Below are 12082 nucleotides of genomic sequence, written 5' to 3' on the forward strand. Positions count from 1 at the left end.
ATGGGTTGGACTCGATCATCTTAAAAGCATCTGTCTTCCAAGCCACTGATTCTGTGAGTATGTTACTGAGGGAGCTTTTCCTGCAGCCCTGGAAAGGGCTTTGGGGGCCCTTGCCTGAGGATGGGGTCATCAGGGCTCATGGAAAAGAAGCAAAGAGCCCAAGGCGAAGGCCGAGAGGGCAGAGCTGCCCCACCGCGGCCCAGAGCCAGCCTCATGTCCTCCTCCTCAACCTGCGCCCTCGGCGCTGCCCCTTGCGGCGCCGGTGGCTCCTCTCGCTGCGGGGCTCCAGGCCGTGCTGGGGGCCGGGCCCCTCGTCTTCGGGAAGCGCCGGAGCCTCGAAGGCGAGCGGCTGCTGCTGTGGCCGGCAGGGGAGAGCTGCGGCTGGGGCCCCGGGCGCGGCGAGCTGCCGCTATGGCCTCTGCTCTATGGCCTCTGCTCCGGCCTCTGCTCCTGCCCTGTGCGCACAGACACGGCCGAGGGCTGCCCGGCAGCTCCGTGCCGCTCCGCAGCGGGCCCGGCCGGGCTGCTGCTCTCTGCGGCCTCTGCCCGCCGCTGCCGGCCCCGCCGCGCTCCCGCCTGCCTCTGCCGCGGCCGGGCCCACACCGGAGGCAGCACATTGCGGCCGGCTCGGAAAAGCCCTGCCCGCAAAGCGCCCGCCACGGCCTCGGCCTCAGCGCACAGGCTGCCGGCGTCCTCGCAGCTGCGAGCCGGCCCGGGCCGCCTGCCGGCCTCGGCCACAGCTCCCGCCCGTGTCTCCATGGCCGCGGCTGCTCGGCACAGCGGGCTGAGCACAGCCAGCGCCAGCAGCAGCTCCTCACGGGCCCAGGCTCCTGGCGCTCCGAGCCCGCCCAACCCCGAATTCCAGCCCTGAGGGGCTTGGCGTCCCAATGCATCCCCTGGGGACAGCAGAGTCGGCTGCTGAGCTCAGCCTATGGTGACTCCACCAAGTGACCCATGGAAAATTCACCAAATCCTCATCAGAGACAAGAAAAAACTCCCATGGTGCCTGACAGCCTGAAGCAACTGCCAATTACAGATCATTCCATCCATGTGGTAAAAAAGCCTTTTGCATTAAAGCAGAAAAGAGTTATCTAAACAGACGCCAAGAACCAACAAGAAAGTTTCTTGGACTCAGGCTTCTTCTGTTAGAAAAACCAAGAAAACGCAAGCCTTGTTCTTCTGACACAGCTCTCTGTTCACAATGTGGCACAGCAAGTGCTGATGTACAGGAGCTAATGCAAGGAACAGGGACCAGGACGCAGCAGGCACAGCGCCAAGGTGACAAAGGGATGATCTCTGGCACTGGAACTGAAGGAGAAGAGTTTGTAGGCAGGACAGAAAATGGCTCTTTGTTTCACCTCTTCTTTCAGTGCTGCTAAGAATGCAGCCTGGAGCAGGCTGGGAACACCAGAGCATGGAACCCTTTCCAGGCAGGGCTGAAGGGGCAGAGGGAGCCCAGCAGGGATCAGACACAAAGCAGCAGGGGACTGAGGAGCCCCTGTGGTGGCAGTGAGCAGCCTTGGGCTCTGCTCACTGCTGGTGGCATTTTCTACTGAACCATCTCCGTGGACTTCTGCTGGGCTCTGTATTTTTAAGTGTTATACCCCTTGGGTTTTTTGTTGTGGGTTTTGTTTTTTTCTTCTTGTCGTTGTTGTTTCCTGCGCCTTTATTTCCCCAAATTTTCCTACCCTGTCAACAGCAGCCCCTGTTCAGAACTGGCTCTAAAATATCAGCAAAGCAGCTGGCAGCAACAATGTGTGGAATCCTGTGGCTCACAAATACTTATGCCAAAGCCCTGCCTGTGCCTTATGCTTTGTCAAAATCTCCTTTTCTGGGCAAAAACTAGTGAGCAAATCTTGTGCTGGGATTCTCATGAGTGTACCCGTTAACTTCATTGCAGCAAAAGAGAAAGTAATGCCAGGGCAGCAGAGCAGCTGGGAGCTGATCACTCCCTGCAAAGAAGTGGTGGTATGATGTGAGAACACCATGTTCCAGAACGGGCCAGAAGAGTAAATGTGCTCAAGGTGCTGCAGGCGAGGTTTGGGTTCATTCAGAGGGCAGTCAGGGCTGGTGATCTCTGAAGATCCAGCTGCAGTCCCCATCCATGTCCCTTTCAGTGCTGGCTTTAGGGTGTCTGCAGCCTGGATCCAGAGCGCCCTGGGAGGCTCCTGTGGCTGCCTTTGCACCCAGGCTGAGGATGCCCAGGAGCCGCTGAGGCCGGCAGTGGGGACCAGGGCTGGGGCTTGTGGCCTGGCAGGTGTGGCTCTGGGGGCTGTGACATGCCAGGGCGTGGGTCACTGTCACTGCCCTCCAGAGCCCCGGCTGGCTCTGTGATGTTCCAGGGACAGTGGCAAGAATGAGGAACAGGTTAGGTTGGGGTTTTGCCCGAGCCAGAACCTCTAGGCCAGCTGCCCAGCAGTAGAGACCCCTGGAGGACCGAGTGAAGGAGGCAGAGACAGCTCTTCTCCAGTGTAAAGTGCAGCTAATTTATCAAGAGAGGCAGGAGAAAGCTTGGCAGGAGAAGTTCCCCAAAGGGGAACAGAGATTAAACGAACCCCCAGCGCTCTTCTGCTCGGGCTTTTAAAATCTTTCAAAATGGGGGGTGGACACCATATAGTAACCAATAAGCGACTCTCGGGGTGTGGTTTTGAGGGCTACAACAAATCAGAACAATGGGAGGAGAGAGGGTTGGGATAGGGATTGGATCTTGGGGTGAGGGACAGGGAACTTTCTGGAACAAAGGGTAGGCTTTGGGCTGATGGATGGGCTCAAGGGACCGTGTTGTCTTGACAGACAGGGAAAAATCCGGTGAGGAGGGAGGGAATTGCTTGAGGGACATTTGGGTAGGAGGGCATAACACAGGGGAGAAACTAACTGCAGTAGGTTGGGGAACACTTGAACATACCGCAAGCTACCAGAACATTTGACTCGGAAACTAACGCACTGCAACACAGAAATTCCGGGTTTCAGCAGCCGAGAGGTGGCACTGTTAGAACCCGCAGCAGCTGGTGAAAGCCATCTCTGTCCTTCAGGTTCCTGCTGTGTGGGAAGGTGCTGCGAGTTGTGGTGGCTGCAATCCCCCTTAGCTGGGAGGATGATCTGTACCAGGGGAGAGCAGAAAGCTGCCGTGGTGAGCAGAACGTGCTCAGAGCATTCCAGTTCAGAGAATGGCACTGCCCCTGAAGGGCAAAAAGCTTGAAATCATAGAATTCTGTGCAGAACCGTTGCACAGATTTTCTCTTCTAGAACGTGCCCATTTTTGTATTCTGTAGGTGAACATTCTGGGGTTTATAGAATACATGGGTTTTTTTCTAAAGTTTTTTGGGGGAACTCTCAAGTTTATTTCTATTTGCATTTTACATCCAGCAGGTATATAGATTTTTTTTTTCTTTTGTAAATACTTAGGGAAAAAATAACTAAGCATTTTTTAATCTTTTGGGATATTGTGATTAATATCCTTACAAAGCAAAACTTGTTGAACATGTGTGAAAACACAGAGAGGGGGAAAATAGCATAAAAGTCTTTTAGAACAGGGCATGTAATAAGGACTGCAGAACTGAGGAATTCCTCCAAGGGCAGAATTAGCAAGATATATCACCAAGAATACCTTCCAAGATACTTCCTTAAATTAAGGGAAAAGTGACCTGCAGCCATATGAAGTACAGCCAAAGCAAATGAAAACCTTTGGAAAAGAAGGAATTTTGTCAGTGACATCAGTCTGTCTGGATAACTGAGGGATGTCCATCAACCTTGCACTGCATTCCTCAATATTTGCAATGTCTTTTCTCCCAATTTCTGTCAAGTGAATAAGCTGCAGTTGTTTAACCATTAATTTAAGCTCTTTGGGGAATTACCAAGCACCATGTATGTTCTTTTGTAGCTGAGCAGGACTTGAGTTTCCCAAATCTTTTACAAAGCAGAAGGGAACCACAGAGTTACTTGTGCTAATGTTAATGAAGGGTTTCATGAAAGCAGGTGAATGAGAGCATTGCATTATAGAACTTCCACATTCAAGAAAGCAGGAGTCCACTTAGAATAAAACCTGTAAGGCTAGCATAGCATCGGAACAGGATAAAATGAAATTACTAGACAGGAAGTGATGCATTAGAAATGAAATGTATCATTTCTGATGTGGAGAGCTTTAATGTGGAGAGCTTTATTAATAGTTGGTTAGCTGAGAAAGGCCATGCTGACATATTGCCACTGGTCAAGCTGAGAAATCAGCAGTCAGCAAGCTGAAAGGAGATGTCAGCAGCTTGCAATCAGTGGCCTTGCTGCAACATGGAGAAAGGGAGTAGAGATTAGTCCTGAATATCTCCTAAGAATATGTAGAAAGTATCAAAAGTAGGACCATAGGAATGTAAAAGTAGGTGTAACTGCTGATATGTAACTAACCAATCCTGAGCTCAACTTTTGCAATATGCATGAAGTTAATTACGAACTGTATTTAACCCGCTGTGCTGATCAATAAAATTGGGCCTGTGATGATCAACCTGATGTCCTGGTCTCCTTCCGTCGACAAATGGTGGAGAATGCGGGCAACGCTGCGGGCAACGATGCGGCAACGTTGAATCCCTGTCCTTTTTTCTCGGATTACAAAGAAAAAAGGGAACTCGCCACGGTCCGGAAGTTGGGTGAGAGTCCTAGCAGCGGGACGGTGCCGGATTATTTACAAAGACTGGATTATTTATAAAAAGCACCCTTGAGGATCGCTCAAGTCTCTACGTGCCGCCGAAGTCTGGAAGCTGCTAAACAGTGCGCACTGAATAGGTATGGATAGGCAAGCGGCATATGATTTATTCTCTTCATATTTAGAAAAGCGAGGGGTAAAAGAGATAGATTTAAAAAAGGAATTACCGGGGTTGTTAGCTTATGGTCATTCTATAGGTATGTTTACTAACCCACATACAGTACATGAGCTTTCAGAGTGGAAAAATTTTGGAGAGGTGTTAATGGACTCTGTGTTAGATGGGGATAAATCAGCTAAAAAGTTCGGGAAATTATGGCGGGTAGTGTATAATGCATTGCTTCAGCAGGTCTCTGAGAGAAAGGCAGCAGAAAGGGCTACAGAAGCTCATAAGAGGAATATAGGATATGGTCGTGAGGATGATCCCTTGGCACCTTCTGTAACTAAGATACTTATGCCTAAAAATCCCCAGCATAGTGGTGTTGAGGACATGCGTTTAGAAAGTGCGGAACCGTCTGCCCCTCCCTTGTCTGAGGGGGAAGGCGAGCCGGGTGGGAGAGGTAAAAGCAAGCCAGCTTTGCCTCCACAGCCGGCTTCAGGCGGGTCGGATGGTGGGGGTGGGAGCAAGCCAGCTTCGCCTCCGCCTCCTGCTTTGCCTCCGCCGCTACCCCCGGGCAGGCCGGCTCCGGTTACAGCTCCAGCGGGGGGGCCCCTTCCCCCGCGCGAGCCGGCTCTGCCTGAGCAAGCTCCGGTTTCAGCTTCGGCGGGAGGGGGGCTCCTTCCCCCGCGCGCGCCGGCTTTGCCTGAGCCAGCTCCGCTTGCAGCTGCGGGGGGGCCGCTTCCCCCGCGTGAGCCGGCTTCTTTCGGGCCGGCTCCGGCTTCACAGACAGCTCCAGCGGGGGGGTCGCTTCCCCCGCGCGAGCCAGCCTCTGCTTTACTACCTTCCCAAGGCGAAAATTCGGCGCCTGCACTAAAATGCCAGCAGCATAGCACCTCCAAAGAGCCAGCTCCCATCCCAGGGGCACACCGTGATCTATGGGGGGAAATGGCTAAACAAAGGAGGGAAGCTTGGTCTGCTTTGGCAAAAGAGGTGATGCAAATGGGAGATAGTGAAGCCGTAGAAATAGCTTCTAGTCTTGCATGTCCGGTTACTTATACACCACAATATGATGCACAGGGGAATTTAATGCATAATGTATGCATAATGTGGCAGCATATTCTGCCTTAGATTGGAAGTTGTTAGCTCAGCTACGTTCTACAGTTAGTCAGTTTGGTGTAAAAAGTGAACCTGTTAAGCAAATGTTAGATTATATCTTTAACACTCAGATTTTATGCCCAAATGATTTAAAAGGGATAGTGCGTTTAATATTTACTCAGCACCAACAATTATTGTTTAATGCACATTGGCAAGCATTAGTAAATGAGTCAGTTGCTGTACAACGGGCTCCGGGAGATCCATTGCATGGAGTGACAGTGGATGAACTTATGGGATTAGGAGCATTTCTGCGTACAGAGGCACAGATGATATTGGGACCAGATAAGCTTAGAGAGACTATGAGATTGATGCGTACAGCGATAGATATGGTTAAAGAGCCAGGGGGATTACCAATTTATATGGGTATTAAGCAAGGCCGAGAAGAATCATTTGGAAATTTTATCGATAGGGCGGCTGCTGCTATAGACCGGGCCGGTGTGGCAGACTTTCTTAAGGGAGCGATATTGAAGCAGTGTGCCCTTCAAAATAGTAATCCAGCAACCCAAAGAGTATTATCTACTTTGGGTGCAAATTGGACCATTGAGGAAGCATTAGAGCGAATGGCATTAATGCCAACTGCTTCACAGGCATTTCTAGTAGATGCTATAAAGGAGTTAGGATTGGGGTTACAAAAGCAGGCAGAGTCTAATCAGAATCAGGTGTTAGCTGCTCAGAATCAGGTGTTAGCTGCCCTTGCTCCTCTCCGAAGCGGCTCATTCACGCAAGGAGGTTCAAAGCCATTTCTCAAGTGCTACCGGTGCGGCTCTGAGGGACACACACGCCGAGCCTGCAGAGCAACTGGTGTATGGTGTCAACACTGCCGATCCAGCTCCCACAACAGCACAGCTTGTAGACGGCGGTCGGGAAACTGTCAGCAGAGCGCGTTTCACGGGGGCCGCGCCCAGACACAAGTAGCTGCCGTGACATCAGAGACACCAGCACCAGCTGCCGTGACATCGCAGCCACCTCTTGTCTGCAACCCGCAACAACAGGGAGCAAATACCAACTGGAGTAAAGGGTCCTCTTATATTAAATGGACAAACATGTGGAGCATTATTATTAGGACGCTCTTCTACAACTATGTTGGGATTATTTGTTTTGCCTGGAGTTATTGATGCAGACTTTACAGGGGAAATACAAATCATGGCTTACACCCTCTATCCTCCAATTAAAATTGCAAAAGGACAACGTATTGCACAATTGATACCACTATCACAAATGACCTCTGGAATACAACCATTTACTGAACAAGCACGGGATGAAAAGGGTTTTGGCTCTACTGGTGTTACACTTTTAACTGTGGATTTACAAAACAGACCAAAGCAAAAGGTCACAGTTACTTATGGGCATGAAAGCATAACCCTTTATGGATTATTGGATACAGGAGCAGATACCAGCATTATTTCTCCAGAGGCATGGCCACAGCATTGGCCTCTATTCCCATCAGCAAACATGCTCACCGGAGTAGGAGGATTTACATTGGCAAGCAGGTCACCTTCTTTGTCTGTGTCCATTGAGGATCAACAAATATCTGCTGTGTTTTCAATTGTGCAACTGCCTCCTACAGTCTCCTGCCTAATTGGAAGGGACATTTTAACACAATTGGGAGTGGTGTTAACTAATCAGCACCCTTTGGGGTAATTGCCATTGCTTGGACTTTCCCCATTCCACTCACCTGGAAAACAGATACACCGGTGATGGTTAAGCAATGGCCTCTAAAAGGGGAAAACCTTATGCATGCTCATGAATTAGTGGAGGAACAATATTCAAAGGGACATTTACGACTTTCCACGAGCCCCTGGAATACACCTATTTTTGTGATCAAAAAGAAATCAGGGAAGTATCGTTTAATACATGATTTGCGGGCTGTAAATGATCAAATGGAACCTATGGGGGCCTTACAGCCTGGTCTTCCTAATCCAGCTATGATTCCAGAACACTGGCCACTCTTAATCATCGACTTAAGGGACTGTTTCTTCACCATTGCTCTGCATCCTAATGATGCAAAAAGATTTGCCTTTACTTTACCAGCAATAAATCGTGGAGAGCCAGATAAAAGATTTGAATGGATTTGTTTGCCACAGGGCATGCGGAATTCCCCGACTTTATGTCAGCTTTATGTTGATGCAGCATTACAGCCACTACGTCGCAGATGGCCAGCTACTATAATATATCATTATATGGATGACATCTTGTTTGCACAGCAACAACCATTTTCCTCTTTGCAGATTGACATTATTAAAAATACTCTTGCTGCATATTCACTTGTTATTGCTTCAGAGAAAATTCAAACTACAAGGCCCTGTAAATATTTGGGATGGACTTTGATGGATCAAATAGTGATACCTCAAAAGTTGGAATTACAATTGGACATTAAGACTTTACATGATGCACAGAAGTTGCTGGGAGATTTACAGTGGCTAAAACCTTTTGTGGGAATACCGAATCATTTGTTAGAAGCCCTGCGGCCTTTGTTAAAGGGTGTTGACCCTACTACTCCTGTATGCCTGACAAAGGAGCATCGTCTTGCCTTGCAGCAAATCAGTGACTGTGTACAAAAGGGGTATGTGTCTCATCGACAACTTTACCACCCTATTGACCTTACTATCTGGAATAGCCCTTGCCACCTGCTTGGTGCTCTGTCTCAACAACAAGAGAAAACGGGGGAGATACGGGTATTGGAATGGTTGTCTCCACCATTACAGCATAAGAAAACAATATGTTCAAAAATTGAACAATTGGCTGCATTAATTAAAAAAGGACGTCTCAGAACTCTTGAAGTGGATGGTAGAGAACCTGCTACCATTAGACTGCCTATGGAAAAAGAAACTTTGGACTGGTACCTGATTAATTCAAAGGATTTACAAGAAGCTTTATTGACATCGTCTGCAAAAGTAGATACCAGCAAATTAGTACCTAGAGTTTTGCAATGGATGACAGAATGGAACTGGATTACTCGACCCTTGAGAGAAGAATGCCCTATAAAAGGAGCTGTTACAGCCTTTACCGATGCAGGAAAGAAGTCAAGGCGTGCTGCTGTCACTTGGCAAGAAAAAGGACAATGGTAACATCAAATCATCACAGCAGACCCTGTGGATAGTTTACAAACGTTGGAATTGTTGGCAGTAGTATGGACAGTATCCAACTTACAGGGACCTTTAAATGTGGTTACAGACTCTATGTATGTTGCAGGAGTAGCCAAACGAATAGAGGAAGCAGCAACTCAGGAAGTGAATAATAAACGATTGTATGAGTTGTTGGTACAATTAAGGAAAGCTCTACGGGAAAGAAATGCAGCGTATTCTGTGCTTTGCACTCTCCTCCTGAGGAATTGGACCTTTTTGGCAGTACAAACGCCAGTTTGTCTAACACTACAGCTGGTGGATGGTTTAGCTTTAAGTCTTCAAACCGACCAAAAGAAACATGGGCCACCCTAGATTCATTCCTGAATGTGAGTGAAATCTCTCCGCAGCATTACAGTAATATTTTTAATTTGCGGAGACAGGGCGTGGAATGGCATACCAGCTAGACCACAGGGTGGACCCTGTTATTTGGGTAAACTGTCATTGTTTCATCCTAATGTGTCCTTGCTAATGCAGCTGAGTCAAAATTCAAACAGAAAGAGACGTAGCATACATGACTTAGACTGCAGCAGGATAGGAGATCCACAGTTTTGGGGCACATTCAAACAAGTGGTTGTTTCAACTATCTTGCCGGGAGGATCTGCCAATAAGGCTATGAATTTAGCAAAGCAATTAGGGTGCTGGGCAAAGGATGAGCTGAACAAGACATCACAAATTCTAGACATGCTAACCGCAGATGTGCAGAGTGTTAACCATGCTGTTTTGCAAAATAGAGCTGCCATAGATTTTTTGCTTTTAGCACAAGGACATGGATGTGAAGAATTTGAGGGAATGTGTTGCATGAATCTGTCTGACCATTCGGTGTCCATTCACAGTAAGATAAAAGAACTACAACAGGGACTTCACAATCTGAAGGAAGAAGAAGGTTTAGGAATTGACGAATGGCTTAAAGGCTTAGGACTTGGACCGTGGCTAAGAAACCTTGTGATCTATGCTATAGGACTGCTGGGTGTAATTTTACTGTTTTTGCTGATTTTGCCTTGTGTTTTTAATTGCATTCAAAACATGGTCAGCCGTACAATAGCAAAAACCTGGCAAGCTAATTTCCTTGCACAAGAAGAAAACGGGGGAAATGTGGAGAGCTTTAATGTGGAGAGCTTTATTAATAGTTGGTTAGCTGAGAAAGGCCATGCTGACATATTGCCACTGGTCAAGCTGAGAAATCAGCAGTCAGCAAGCTGAAAGGAGATGTCAGCAGCTTGCAATCAGTGGCCTTGCTGCAACATGGAGAAAGGGAGTAGAGATTAGTCCTGAATGTCTCCTAAGAATATGTAGAAAGTATCAAAAGTAGGACCATAGGAATGTAAAAGTAGGTGTAACTGCTGATATGTAACTAACCAATCCTGAGCTCAACTTTTGCAATATGCATGAAGTTAATTACGAACTGTATTTAACCCGCTGTGCTGATCAATAAAATTGGGCCTGTGATGATCAACCTGATGTCCTGGTCTCCTTCCGTCGACATTGTGATATATCTACATGCATTTGCAAGGTAAAACAGAAAAAGAAGGGCAGAGATAGAAAGGAACAAAGATTTTAAAATTGCACTGTGCAGAAGAGACACATGAACCACCAGTGTGAACACAGCTGGGAGATTCATCTTGGAGAGGGATTAGAGTGGAATCCATTCACTGAATGTTTCTGGTGCACAGGAGTGCAAAGACTGAGGAAAAAAGGAGAAAAGTTTAATTTCTGAAAGCCATTTAGATTCCTGGAAGCATTGTCTAGAGACGTAAAAATCTAAAGCCTCAGAGAATCTGAACCTAAAACATCCCCAAATGGATTGATCGGGTATTATGGGCACATCTCTGCTTTTTTCAGGATCAATGAAATTGACAGTGAGTGTCTGGAAATTAGGAATGTCTACCCAGATTTTACCTCCAGTACTTGAAGAACACCTTAATAAGGCACTTCAGGAACTGAACACTGACATTCTCACCCTGCTCTATTTACTTTACGTTTGAGTAGAGGCTGGTAGAAGGAGAGATCTGGCTTTGATTTCCAAGTGGAAGGTAAGGAGAAAGACAGCCCAGGAAGCACAAGGCCCTGCCAGAGGACCTGTGGAAGGTAACTTTGTGCCCCAGCACTGTTAGAGGACGTTCCCTGCCATTGGTGCAAGCAGCTGGAGACATAAATACTGATTGATTTGGGAGCCACAGTCTTGGTAAATGCAGAGGTGGTTCAGTAACGTGACATGAGGGAGTTCCCTCAGAGCAGCTGGGATGCCTGAAAGAAGTGAACAGCTCACCACAGCCCGGCCCGCTCAGCTGCTTTTCCTTCTGACCCTCCTGGGGAGGCTCTGACATTTCCTCTTCCCTGATGGAAGTGCAGCTGCTGCCAAGGGAAACGTCCCCACACTCACTCAGTGTTCCCTTTGCTTGCCGGATGCCCCAGCTGCTGTCGCTGTCCAGGAGAGCTGCTCTGCACGGGAGGAGGAGCCCGAGGGAGAGGCTTTGAAGATGGGGCAGCTGGGATCCCTCTGCTTGGAGCTCTGTTTAAAGATACACGGACTTGCATGTGAACAGGGATAATTATATGGACTTGTACGTATGTAGCCTGGTATTTGTACAGGCCTATTTCTGTACATACGGTATCAGATTTGTGAATGTACCATGTATATATTTATATATAGATACTTGCAAATATACAGGTTTGCAGTTGCATATTTGTGTGTATATGTATCCAGTTCATTACGTGTATTGTACATGTACGGAAATCTAATCTGTGTTTAGTTGTGTAGGTATCTATTTCTATTGATGTATTGATGTAGTTTTGGTCTTTTAAAATATCTATATTGGCATTTGTTTTGGTATGTATGTATTTTTAGATGCGCATTGATGTATTTCTATATATATTATGTTTACATATATATCCAGATATATTGCTTATATTTGTATTGATGCAGTTGTACAGATATTTAGATTGGTACTGCTGTTTGTCTATTTATAGATAGGTTTGTTTTATGTATCTCTTTCTTCAATGTAACAGGTAACATTT

This window comes from Zonotrichia leucophrys, unplaced genomic scaffold, assembly GCF_028769735.1.
Source record: "Zonotrichia leucophrys gambelii isolate GWCS_2022_RI unplaced genomic scaffold, RI_Zleu_2.0 Scaffold_458_40904, whole genome shotgun sequence".
In the NCBI taxonomy this organism is placed as follows: Eukaryota; Metazoa; Chordata; class Aves; order Passeriformes; family Passerellidae; genus Zonotrichia; species Zonotrichia leucophrys.